The sequence below is a fragment of the Lathyrus oleraceus genome, chromosome 2 (assembly GCF_024323335.1).
Source record: "Lathyrus oleraceus cultivar Zhongwan6 chromosome 2, CAAS_Psat_ZW6_1.0, whole genome shotgun sequence".
NCBI classification, from domain to species: domain Eukaryota; kingdom Viridiplantae; phylum Streptophyta; class Magnoliopsida; order Fabales; family Fabaceae; genus Lathyrus; species Lathyrus oleraceus.
The window spans coordinates 448,997,558-449,009,664 of NC_066580.1; positions in this window are offsets into that span (position 1 = coordinate 448,997,558).

Sequence of the window (12,107 nt, forward strand, 5' to 3'; positions counted from 1 at the left end):
TGTATATCTTAGACATTCCTCATTTCCAAATAAAGTTATTATCCTGCATGTGCTCGTGGAATCATTTTCCAGTAAGCCATTTTTTTTCTCAACTTTATGATTAATAATGATATTCACAGCATTTTCTTTACAATCATTGCTCCCCAAGCAGAGGTTACCCTAAAAAGTCTCTTATGATATTTTTTCCCTGCAGAGCATTTATGGTAAATCTCCCTCAAAAGGAGTCTTTTCTCAAAATTCCCCCAACAGACGAATATTCGAGATATTGCTTCATTTATCTGAAGAATCTCATTTCTCTGTTTGAGATACTGCTCTAAGTATCCTCGGAGAGTCTTAGATTCAATTAAAGTATTTTTCCCTTGCTGGAATATTTTAATTCTATCATATAAGATGTTGTTTCGACTCGATATAGAGAATCTCACTTTTACTGTTTGAGACGCTGCTTCATCAATATGAAGAGTCTCATTTCAGATTTCTTTTAGAGATACTGCTCTAATGTCCTCAGAGAGTCTTAGATTCAATTAAGGTATTTTTCCTTGCTGGAATATCTTAATTCTATCATATAAGATGTTGTTTCGACTAGATACAGAGAATTTCATTTTTGCTGTTTGAGATGATGTTTCATCAATATGAAGAGTCTCATTTCAGATATTTTTTACAGATACTGCTCTAAGTATCCTCGGAAAGTCTTAGATTCAATTAAAGTATTTTTCCCTTGCTGGAATATCTTAATTCTATCATATAAGATGTTGTTTCGACTAGATACAGAGAATCTCATTTTTGTTGTTTGAGATGCTGCTTTATCAATATGAAGAGTCTCATTTCAGATATATTTTAGAGATACTGCTCTAGTATCCTCGAAGAGTCTTAGATTCAATTAAGGTATCATTCCCTTGTTCGGAATGTCTTAATTCTATCATATAAGATGTTGTTTCGACCCGATACAGAGAATCTCATTCTTACTGTTTGAGATGCTGCTTCATCAATATGAAGAGTCTCATTTCAGATTTTTGTAGAGATGCTGCTCTAAGTATCCTCGGAGAGTCTTAGATTCAATTAAATTATTTTTCCCTTGCTGGAATATTTTAATTCTATCATATAAGATGTTGTTTCGACTCGATACGAAGAATCTCACTTTTACTGTTTGAGATACTGCTTCATCAATTTGAAGAGTCTCATTTCATATTTTTTTTAGAGATACTACTCTAAGTATCCTCGGAGAGTCTTAGATTCAATTAAGGTATTTTTCCTTTGCTGGAATATTTTAATTTTATCATATAAGATGTTGTTTCGACTCGATACAGAGAATCTCACTTTTACTGTTGAGATGCTGTTTCATCGATATGAAGAGTCTCATGCCAGATTTTCTTTATACTGCTCTAGCATCTTGAAAAATCTTGAGTTTTAGCTAGGGATGTCATTCCATTGCTAACATATCTCGACTGTGACGTCCAAGATACTGTTCTGACGACTTCTAGAAAGTCTTGACTGTTCCATTTTACTGTGGGATGATGTCTTTTGCCATTTCTCACCGCATTTTCTTCCTGCATTTTCTTCCTTTCATTTCCTAGGACAAAATCTGGGTCTTCTTGTATTTAATTATCTCCCACCGTGAATGCATAAAGGCTACTGTCATTATCACTTACCGATTTGAGGTAATTAAATAGGGGCAGCTGTCATACCCCAATTTTGTCCGGCCATTTGTGGTTTACCCATGAGATCTCTTTGTTTCAAAGGCCCATTTGCATAAGTGTGTTCATAATCTAAAATGTGGTTTGAATATTTTTACACTACTAATCCAAAACCTATTTTTTTATTAGTAAGTATTAAGAGCCATCTTATTATTTCTATGATCACTATTTACTAGTCCATTTACACATCCCAAATATTTATGCCAAGTTCTAAGTTCTTCATAGGTGCCCAAATTAAATTTGCATTTTTTAGGCATGTATGTGTTTGTTTTTAAATTAAAGTACCATATTTAGATTTACGTGTTGAAATTAGAATATGTGTTGTTTTTTTAAATTAAAAGTTCCATATTTAGATTTTTGTGTTTAAATTAGAATATGTGTTGTTTTTTTAAATTAAAAGTTCCATATTTAGATTTTTGTGTTTAAATTAGAATATGTGTTGTTTTTTTTAAATTAAAAGTTCCATATTTCGATTTTTGTGTTTAAATTAGAATATGTGTTGTTTTTTAAAATTAAAAGTTCCATATTTAGATTTTTGTGTTTAAATTAGAATATGTGTTGTTTTTTTAAAAATTAAAAGTTCCATATTTAGATTTTTGTGTTTAAATTAGAATATGTGTTGTTTTTTAAATTAAAATCACTATATTTGGTTTCTCTGTACTTAAGTTAAAAGTGTGTTGTTTTTAAAAGTTGAAATTGAATAGCATGGATAAATATTGAGTTAAGTTTTGAAAGCTTAAAAGGTTGAATACATAGTTATTAATGGCTATTAGATTTAATTCAATAAGTTACATATAAGTCCAAATACACATTTTGTCTTAAAAAAAACTAAACTAAATAGTTACATTTTAACTAAGTGGAATTTGCTGCAAAACAGGTTCCTAATTCTAATGACCAAGACCAAGTAATCAAATTGAAAACCCCTTGGACTTGGGCGCGCCTCCAAGTGTGCTTTCTTACAACCACTTTTCCATTCCATCAAAGTCTCTTCAAACCTGTGACCTGCAAAGAGAAAAAACAGCTTATTTAAAAATCACTTTTCAAAAGCACTTAGAGAACTGAAAAACAACTAAAAATTTACTCAGATTAAAACTTTATCCATAAGGTTAACCTAAACATCCAAAAAGCACGTCAAAGTTGGTCTAAAACAAGAACAAATCAAATCCCACATAATCTGGGATGGGAAAATCGAAAAAAGAGGGAGTGTTTCAAGACTTAAAATTTTTTCTTCATAAACAGATGAATGAGAAGTCAACAACAACAGCAGACAAATACTTGCAAGAACACACAACCGAGATTTTTTCAAAAAAAACTAAAGAACACAATAGCAAGAACAAAGCTTTTTTTTTTCTGAGAGCCCTAAAACAACAACAGCAAGAACACAGAGATTTTTTTTCTAAAAAAAAACCTAAAGAAACCACACAGAGGATAGAAAAGCGATCTGTTTTTTTGAAAACCTAGAACAACACAACAGGATCTTTTTTTTAAAACACAAACACTTCCTTATAGCCACTGCGATCAAAGAAGCGGATTACGCGGAGCTAATAACAGAAGAAGACTCAGAGAAGCAGGAGAAGTCGAGAATCACATACCTGTTCGTTCAGCTCCAAAGCACCCTGATCTGGTAAAATCCTTTGTCATTATCTTTGATGCAACCAAATGCATACATAGTTCTTCACTTCCCCACATGATTTGCACCACTATGAATGTTTGGTTTGGTTTTATGTTTGGGTATCTGGGTTTCATTTGCGAGTAGGGTTCATAGAATTCATGATTGCCAAACATAGATTTATTACTGCGATTTTGAAGAAGGTTTAGGGTTGATTAGAGGCAAGTTTTTTGAGCGGTGTCGGAGGAGATAAAGAAGGTAAAAAGAAGCGTGTTTCGTTTGGAGAGAGAGGCGAATGTAGGCGTGAATGCCCTTGCCATGACCTAAATCTGTGTTTTATTATTTTGAGTGAGTTTGATGGCCATTAATGAGGGAATCTTCTCTCACTGCCCAAGGCCAACTGCCACTTCGGTTTCCCACCCTCACAATTATTCTCACTCTCAGAATTGAAGAGTCACTGTCTCTTTCACGCTTCCTGATAGAATGAGAAGGGTCTTGTTGGACCCGGTTTAGGGTTGCAAATAACCCGAGTTGGACGGCGCTCACTTGGGCCTCCTGGGTTTCGACCCACCCTGTTTTCTCTTCTCCTTTATTGCTGTTTTGCGCCCTAATGGGCTTCAGAGGTCTTCATGGCCCACCTGTTTTTGGTATAGTTCCTTTATTTCTTTTTTTACTAGCATATGATTAGTTGTTGGATTTATTTGATTTAAACATAATTTTATTTATTAATTAAAACTTTGTTATCATAATCATCTAATATCAATTATATAATTTACTACTATTTAATTAATTAATTAAGTTTACTATCATTATCACCATTTATTAGTTAAATATAAGTAATTATTTTTTTATGAGAATTGTGTGTGCCAGCACTCTGGTTTATTTGTTTTATTCTTTTTTTTAAATAAATTATAATTATATTATTGTTAATATTATTTTTTTATATATATAATAAATATGTAATTATATTACTATTATTATTATTATTATTTCTTTTTTAAAGTAAATACATAATTATATGGTTGTTATCATTACTAATATTTAATTATCTGGTTATATTCATTTTATTATTACTACTTACTATTTAATTAAAATAAAATAATTCGTTAAACATTCAGTTAATTAATTGATTATAGAATCACAAATGACCTTCATAATTTAGATGTTTAGTTATCTTAAGGAGTGTATGTGCATGATTATTCTTTATCTATTCGTTTATATTGAACCTTGAGTATACACAAAACGATATGTTATAATTGTGACAAAATCACGTCGCTTTCATCGATTTTAAAATAATCCGAGCCGATTTCAAAATAAGTCACATACTTCTCGATTCAAAGTCGAGTCCGTTTTCAAAATACCTCTGTAAGTCGATCGCTTGTAAAAGCATCGCCATCAACCTCACATGGCTTACTCTTGGACCTTCTTACAATGAGACCTATTCGGTTTTAATTAATCGATTAGATGGATTATTCACTAAATAAATTCAATTCATTCACAAGAATGCAAATTTTAAAACCTCGACCCGACATCAAAAGTTAAATTAAAATACTTAATCACATCTAAACAACACTTCATTTGGAAATGAAAAGGGGGATGGTTTTGAGTTTTCAACTCCTCTCCTCGATTATTTGAATACGAGTTTTCTTACTCGGTTAATCAAATGGTCATCATTTCTAAATCATTTAAGTACAAACAAATCAAATCCGTTTATAACAAGAAACCGAAAGGGAGATAACTTTGAGTCTTCAATTTTTTTCTCCTCGACTATTTGAATACAGGTTCTCTTACTTGGTTAGTCAAATAATTGTCGTTCCTATACCAACTTCCAAACTCCGATTAAATCGTAATATTTTAACAATAAGCTAAATGAAAAGGGAGTTGACTTTGAGATTTCAATTTCACTCCTCAGTTGTTTGAACACGAGTTCTCTTACTCGGTCAGTCGGACAATTGTCATTTTTTACCAACTCATACTTAATCAAATCATTTTCATAACGAACTATACGAAAAGGGAGATGGTCTTGAGTCTTCAATTCCTCTTCTCAAATGCTTGGATATGAGTTGTCTTACTCAGTCATTCAAGTATTTGTCGTTCATGCTAAAATACATCAACCATACGCAAACTTATTTTCGTAATCACTCAGATGAAAAAGAAAGCGGTCTAGAGTCTTCTATTCCCTTTCCCGATTATTAGGATACGAGTTGTCTTACTCGATTATCCGAGTATTCGTCATCCGTTTAAAACACTTTAACTATTATCAAATCCTTTCTATAATTAAGGATGAAAAAGAAAGTGGTCTAGAGTTGTCTATTCCCTTTCCTGACTATTAGGATATGAGTTGTCTTACTCGACTATCCGAGTAATCATCATCCAACCAAAATGTCTCAACACATCAAATTTATCTGTCCTCGCCCTCGTGCGATCGAAACCAGTTAAACAAAATATCCAACATATTAATCCAGCTTGTCACCCCCCGTGTGACTGAAACTCTCTTCAGAAAGAACATTGTTAATCCTTTCTAATGCGCACAACAAACCAATGCTTAAGCCTCCTCCGAGAGTAGACAAGCCAACGTTTAGCCTTTAGGATGCGATCCAAACAGTTGTTCATTAAAAAAAAACACCAACCAACCGTAGTTCCCCGAACTACGAATGCTCTGATTTCTTTATTTAAGGATACGTAGGTAGGAGATTGTTGTATCTTCGCGAGCACACTAATAAAAAACCTCCCCTTTCCCTTTCTGAGGTTGTCATCCATTTCTATTTTTAATAATTTTATAACCCAAAGATAACAAACAAACATAAATTAACACTCGAAACACAAATTAGAACTAAAAGGTTCCCGTTGAGTACAACGGACGTAAGGGGTGCTAATACCTTCCCCTTACGTAATCCACTCCCGAACCCGAATATGATTGTGACGACCATTATTCCATTTCCTAAAGGTTTTATCGATATTTTCCTACTCTTTCATTGGGATAAATAAAGTTCGGTGGAGACTCTGTTCGAATGTAATTTTTTCCGCGACCATCGCGAGGAATCGTATTTTTCGAGATGCGACAGATGGTGACTCTGCTGGGGACTAGCTCCAAGCAAAAGAGAGTAAAGCCTAATTTAGTTCAATTGATGTATTGTGTGTTAATTTTGTTTATCTGTTTATTATTTATTCTGTTATTATTGTATTGTCATAATTATTGTGATTTATTGATTATCTCTTATTTGGGGTTCTATGGTTGGTGATACTTTGTGAGATAGGCTCTCCACCAGAGTCTGAGAAAAACCATAAGATTAAGTTGGTGGTTGCGTAGTGGGCGCCCACAAGGAGTCTTCCTTGTTGGGAAGAAACGAAGACCCCGCCTAAAGGAGATTCTCTTGAAATATTATTGCCCGACGAGTTTTCGTCACGACGATAGTATTCTCAAGTTGGATCAATGACTCTAGGGACCTTTTAACCCATTATATCCGGCGGTTATGTAGTATTTATCTGAAAAGTCTCAGGCTTATTAGGTTAATACAAAAGCCCTAATCAGATGAGATCCCTTGGGCGTATTACTACCTTACAGTGGTATTCCCAACCTCGATCTATGACTCTGAGAACCTTATTAGAACCTTGGACTCGAGATTTGTGTAGTATGGGCCCACTAGGAGTTTTCCTCTTTGGGACCATACGAAGGCCTCACCCAAATGAGACTCTGTTTAGGGATGTTATTAGCGGATGAGTTTTCATCATGACAATAATTTTATTAAACATTGATTGATGACTTTGGGAACTTCTTACCTTTAGCATTTTACCAAAAGGGTTTTGTTTAGTAACCAAGAGTACCCACCCGCATGACCTGTATATCAACCTATATGTGACACGCATAATATCATTCATAGCATAGCATTCATATTATTTTATTTCCAAGGAATCTGAGTATCATGAGTTGCAGGAATTCAAGAAACATGGAATCAAGCAAAAGAAACATTTACTCCTTCAAGTTCAAGGATCCCGATCTGAAGAATTTACGTAACTTGGTCTCTCAGATGCACCCTGTATACAGAATCAACTTTGGAAAGAACTATGGCAATTTGCTCAGCATCCTCAATCAACAAGTGGACCATGCAGCCTTGGTCATTTTAGCCCAATTTTATGACTTACCTTTAAGATGCTTCACATTCCAAGACTTCTAGCTAGCACCAACGTTGGAAGAATTTGAGTGTCTTGTTAGGATTCCTATGAAGGACAAGTCACTATTTGAAGGGACAGATGAATCTTTGCCCCTCGAGGTCATTGCTAGTGCGCTTCACATGGATGAAAAGGAAGTAAAAGACAATTTAGAGACCAAAGGAAATACCAAAGGGTTTTCACTAAGTTTTCTTTTGGAAAGAGCTCATACCCTATTGAAGGCAGAAAGTTGGGATGCTTGTTACTCTGCTATTGCATTGGCTATCTATGGCATCGTCCTGTTCCCTAATATGGATGGTTTCGTAAACATGACTGCCATTTGTGTTTTCCTTACTGGGAACCCAGTACCCACTTTGTTAGCCGATGTATATTATCACATAAGTCATAGGTATACTAAGAAGAAGGGATTGATTGCTTGTTGTGCTCCTTTATTGTATCAATGGTTTCTAGAACATCTTCCGAAGACAGGTGCTTGGGTTGAACAGTCAGATGTTAGTTGGCCTTAGAGATTGGGATCACTCTGATCTGAAGATCTCTCTTGGTACTCCAAAGAATATATCAATGTAGACATCATATTCAGTTGTGGAGATTTCCCAAATCTACCGCTTATTGGAACTCAAGGATGTGTGAATGCTAATCCAGTTCTATCTCTCAGACAACTTGGCTACCCAATGGAAGGCCCTCCAGAGGCAAATTCTTTGGAAGCTTTCTTATTACTTGACTTTGGGGCTGAGAATCCTAGCTTATTCCAGCAAATCAAAGAATCTTGGAAAAATGTCAATCGAAAAGGGAAAGCTGAGTTAGGGAGAGCAAATGGGATTACAAAAGAACAATATTTTCAGTGGGTAAAGGAAAGGGTGCAGATGATTAAAATGTCATTTGTCATTCGGACACCTATACCTCTTCTTGAACCTAAGCTCACCCATGTCCCTATTGAAGAAATGGAGGAACTCAAGACCACCATGGCAAAGCTAGAAAAAGAGAATGAAGAGCTGCAGACAAAACTCCAACAAACCATCAATGAGAAAAATAATATGAAGTGGGAGCTTGAGAGAAAAGAGGCACAACTTTAAGCCCACGTGGAAAAGTTTAACAAGGAGGAGCATAAGAGAAAGAAGATCAAAGTGGGATTAGAACAGGCTGATCACTGTTTGGATACTCTTAAGGGTCAACTACGACAAGCTCAGAAAGAATGTCAAGACAATGAGCGTTGGTGGCATATAGTCACAAAGGAGAACAAGACCATAAGGGATACACTTGGGGCTCAGATAAAAGAACTCACCAATTCTGTTCGTCATGCAAAAGCTGAAGTAGATCAGGAGCGCCGACTCAAGAAAATAGCCACTGAAGCTTCTAGGGTGTCACCCATGGTATGGGAGGAGAAATGTCGAGAAGTAAGATATGCCAGGGAGTCTGTAAGCTATTGGAAGAACCAGATAGAGTCATTACGCCAGGACAGCTCCATATGGTTGAAAGAGCGAGACTATGTGATTGAAGATTATGAATCCTTTAAGAAGACCATAGACTTCTTACAAGGGGACAGAGATAAGTTTCGTGCAAAACTCGATGGGCTAGTAGGATTCTGTAATTGGGCAGCTAAAGAGTTGCCATGGAGGTTGAGAGACGCAGTCGAAGAGTTGAAAGAAGATAGCACTCCTCCAGCCATAATCAATTTCGTTCTGCTCTGCAAGGGGTTGTTGAAGAGATTCAATGAGGAACTAGAAGAGATTCAGGCCAGAAAGCCAGCTATTTAATTTGCTTATGTCTTGTATTTTGTTTCTTTAACAAATGTACTTTTGAACTATGACCTTTTTGGACCTCTATGTTATGTATTGGAATGAATGACGTTTAAAAATTACTCCATTATTGCTATTCTAAGTATTTTTTTGTTTTTTCGAATTACTAACAACTAATGAAACTCGAATGACTCCCTGGAAATAAAATATGCATAACATTTGCATCTTCATTATGCATCACACTTCATGAAAATCAAAAAAAACTTACCCAACCTTTTTACCCTTTATCCAGCCACACTGACTAATCAACACCGGTACGAAACGCGAAGCAAATACAAGATGACATTAGAACAAGTTGAGGCCAACCAGGTTATCATGAGGACAGACATCAATACGATTCAAGAGAAGATGGATCAGCTGTTGGAGACAATGCTTGCAATTATATAATTTACTACTATTTAATTAATTAATTAAGTTTACTATCATTATCACCATTTATTAGTTAAATATAAGTAATTATTTTTTATGAGAATTGTGTGTGCCACCACTTTGGTTTATTTATTTTATTCTTTTTAAAAAAAAATTATAATTATACTATTGTTAATATTTTTTTATATATATATAGTAAATATGTAATTATATTACTATTATTATTATTATTTCTTTTTTAAAGTAAATACATAATTATATTCATTTTATTAATATTTAATTATCTGGTTATATTCATTTTATTATTACTACTTATTATTTAATTAAAATAAAATAATTCGTTAAACATTCAATTAATTAATTGATTATAGAATCACAAATGACCTTCATTATTTAGATGTTTATTTATCTTAAGGAGTGTATGTGCATGATTATTCTTTATCTATTCGTTTATATTGAACCTTGAGTATACACGAAACGATATGTTATAATTGTGACAAAATCACGTCGCTTTCATCGATTTTAAAATAATCCGAGCCGATTTCAAAATAAGTCACATACTTCTCGATTCAAAGTCGAGCCCGTTTTCAAAATACCTCTGTAAGTCGATCGCTTGTAAAAGCATCGCCATCAACCTCACATGGCTTACTCTTGGACCTTCTTACAATGAGACCTATTCGGTTTTAATTAATCGATTAGATGGATTATTCACTAAATAAATTCAATTCATTCACAAGAATGCAAATTTTAAAACCTCGATCCGACATCAAAAGTTAAATTAAAATACTTAATCACATCTAAACAACACTTCATTTGGAAATGAAAAGGGGGATGGTTTTGAGTTTTCAACTCCTCTCCTCGATTATTTGAATACGAGTTTTCTTACTCGGTTAGTCAAATGGTCGTCATTTCTAAATCATTTAAGTACAAACAAATCAAATCCGTCTATAACAAGAAACCGAAAGGGAGATAACTTTGAGTCTTCAATTTTTTTCTCCTCGACTATTTGAATACAAGTTCTCTTACTTGGTTAGTCAAATAATTGTCGTTCCTATACCAACTTCCAAACTCCGATTAAATCGTAATATTTTCACAATAAGCTAAATGAAAAGGGAGTTGACTTTGAGTTTTCAATTTCACTCCTCAGTTGTTTGAACACGAGTTCTCTTACTCGGTCAGACGAACAATTGTCATTTTTTACCAACTCATACTTAATCAAATCATTTTCATAACGAACTATACGAAAAGGGAGATGGTCTCGAGTCTTCAATTCCTCTTCTCAAATGCTTGGATATGAGTTATCTTACTCAGTCATTCAAGTCTTTGTCGTTCATGCTAAAATACATCAACCATACGCAAACTTATTTTCGTAATCACTCAGATGAAAAAGAAAGCAGTCTAGAGTCTTCTATTCCCTTTCCCAATTATTAGGATACGAGTTGTCTTACTCGGTTATCCGAGTATTTGTCATCCGTTCAAAACACTTTAACTATTATCAAATCCTTTCTATAATTAAGGATGAAAAAGAAAGTGGTCTAGAGTCTTCTATTCCCTTTCCCGACTATTAGGATACGAGTTGTCTTACTCGACTATCCGAGTAATCATCATCCAACCAAAATGTCTCAACACATCAAATTTATCTGTCCTCGCCCTCGTGTGATCGAAACCAGTTAAACAAAATATCCAACATATTAATCCAGCTTGTCACCCCCCGTGTGACTGAAACTCTCTTCAGAAAGAACAATGTTAATCCTTTCTAATGCGCACAATAAACCAATGCTTAAGCCTCCGCCGAGAGTAGACAAGCCAACGTTTAGCCTTTAGGATACGATCCAAACAGTTGTTCATTAAAAAAAACACCAACCAATCGTAGTTCCCCGAACTACGAATGCTCTGATTTCCTTATTTAAGGATACGTAGGCAGGAGATTGTTGTATCTTCGCGAGCACAGTAATAAAAAACCTCCCCTTTCCCTTTCTAAGGTTGTCATCCATTTCTATTTTTAATAATTTTATAACCCAAAGATAACAAACAAACATAAATTAACACTCGAAACACAAATTAGAACTAAAAGGTTCCTGTTGAGTATAACGGACGTAAGGGGTGCTAATACCTTCCCCTTACGTAATCCACTCCCGAACCCAAATATGGTTGCGAAGACCATTATTCCATTTCCTAAAGGTTTTATCGATATTTTCCTATTTCTTCATTGGGATAAATAAAGTTCGGTGGCGACTCTGTTCGAACGTAATTTTTTCCGCGACCATCGCAAGGAATCGTATTTTTCGAGATGCGACAAACACTATTAAATATAACAGTATTTTTCATCTCATCTTCTTTCTTCTTCTTCTGTTATTTCTGCACCAGTCCACAACATGCTTCTGTTATGCTTCACCATTGATGAAGCTTGATTAATCATAATAACTTTGACATGATTGTCTTAGATGAAACAAAAGATGCACCATGATATCT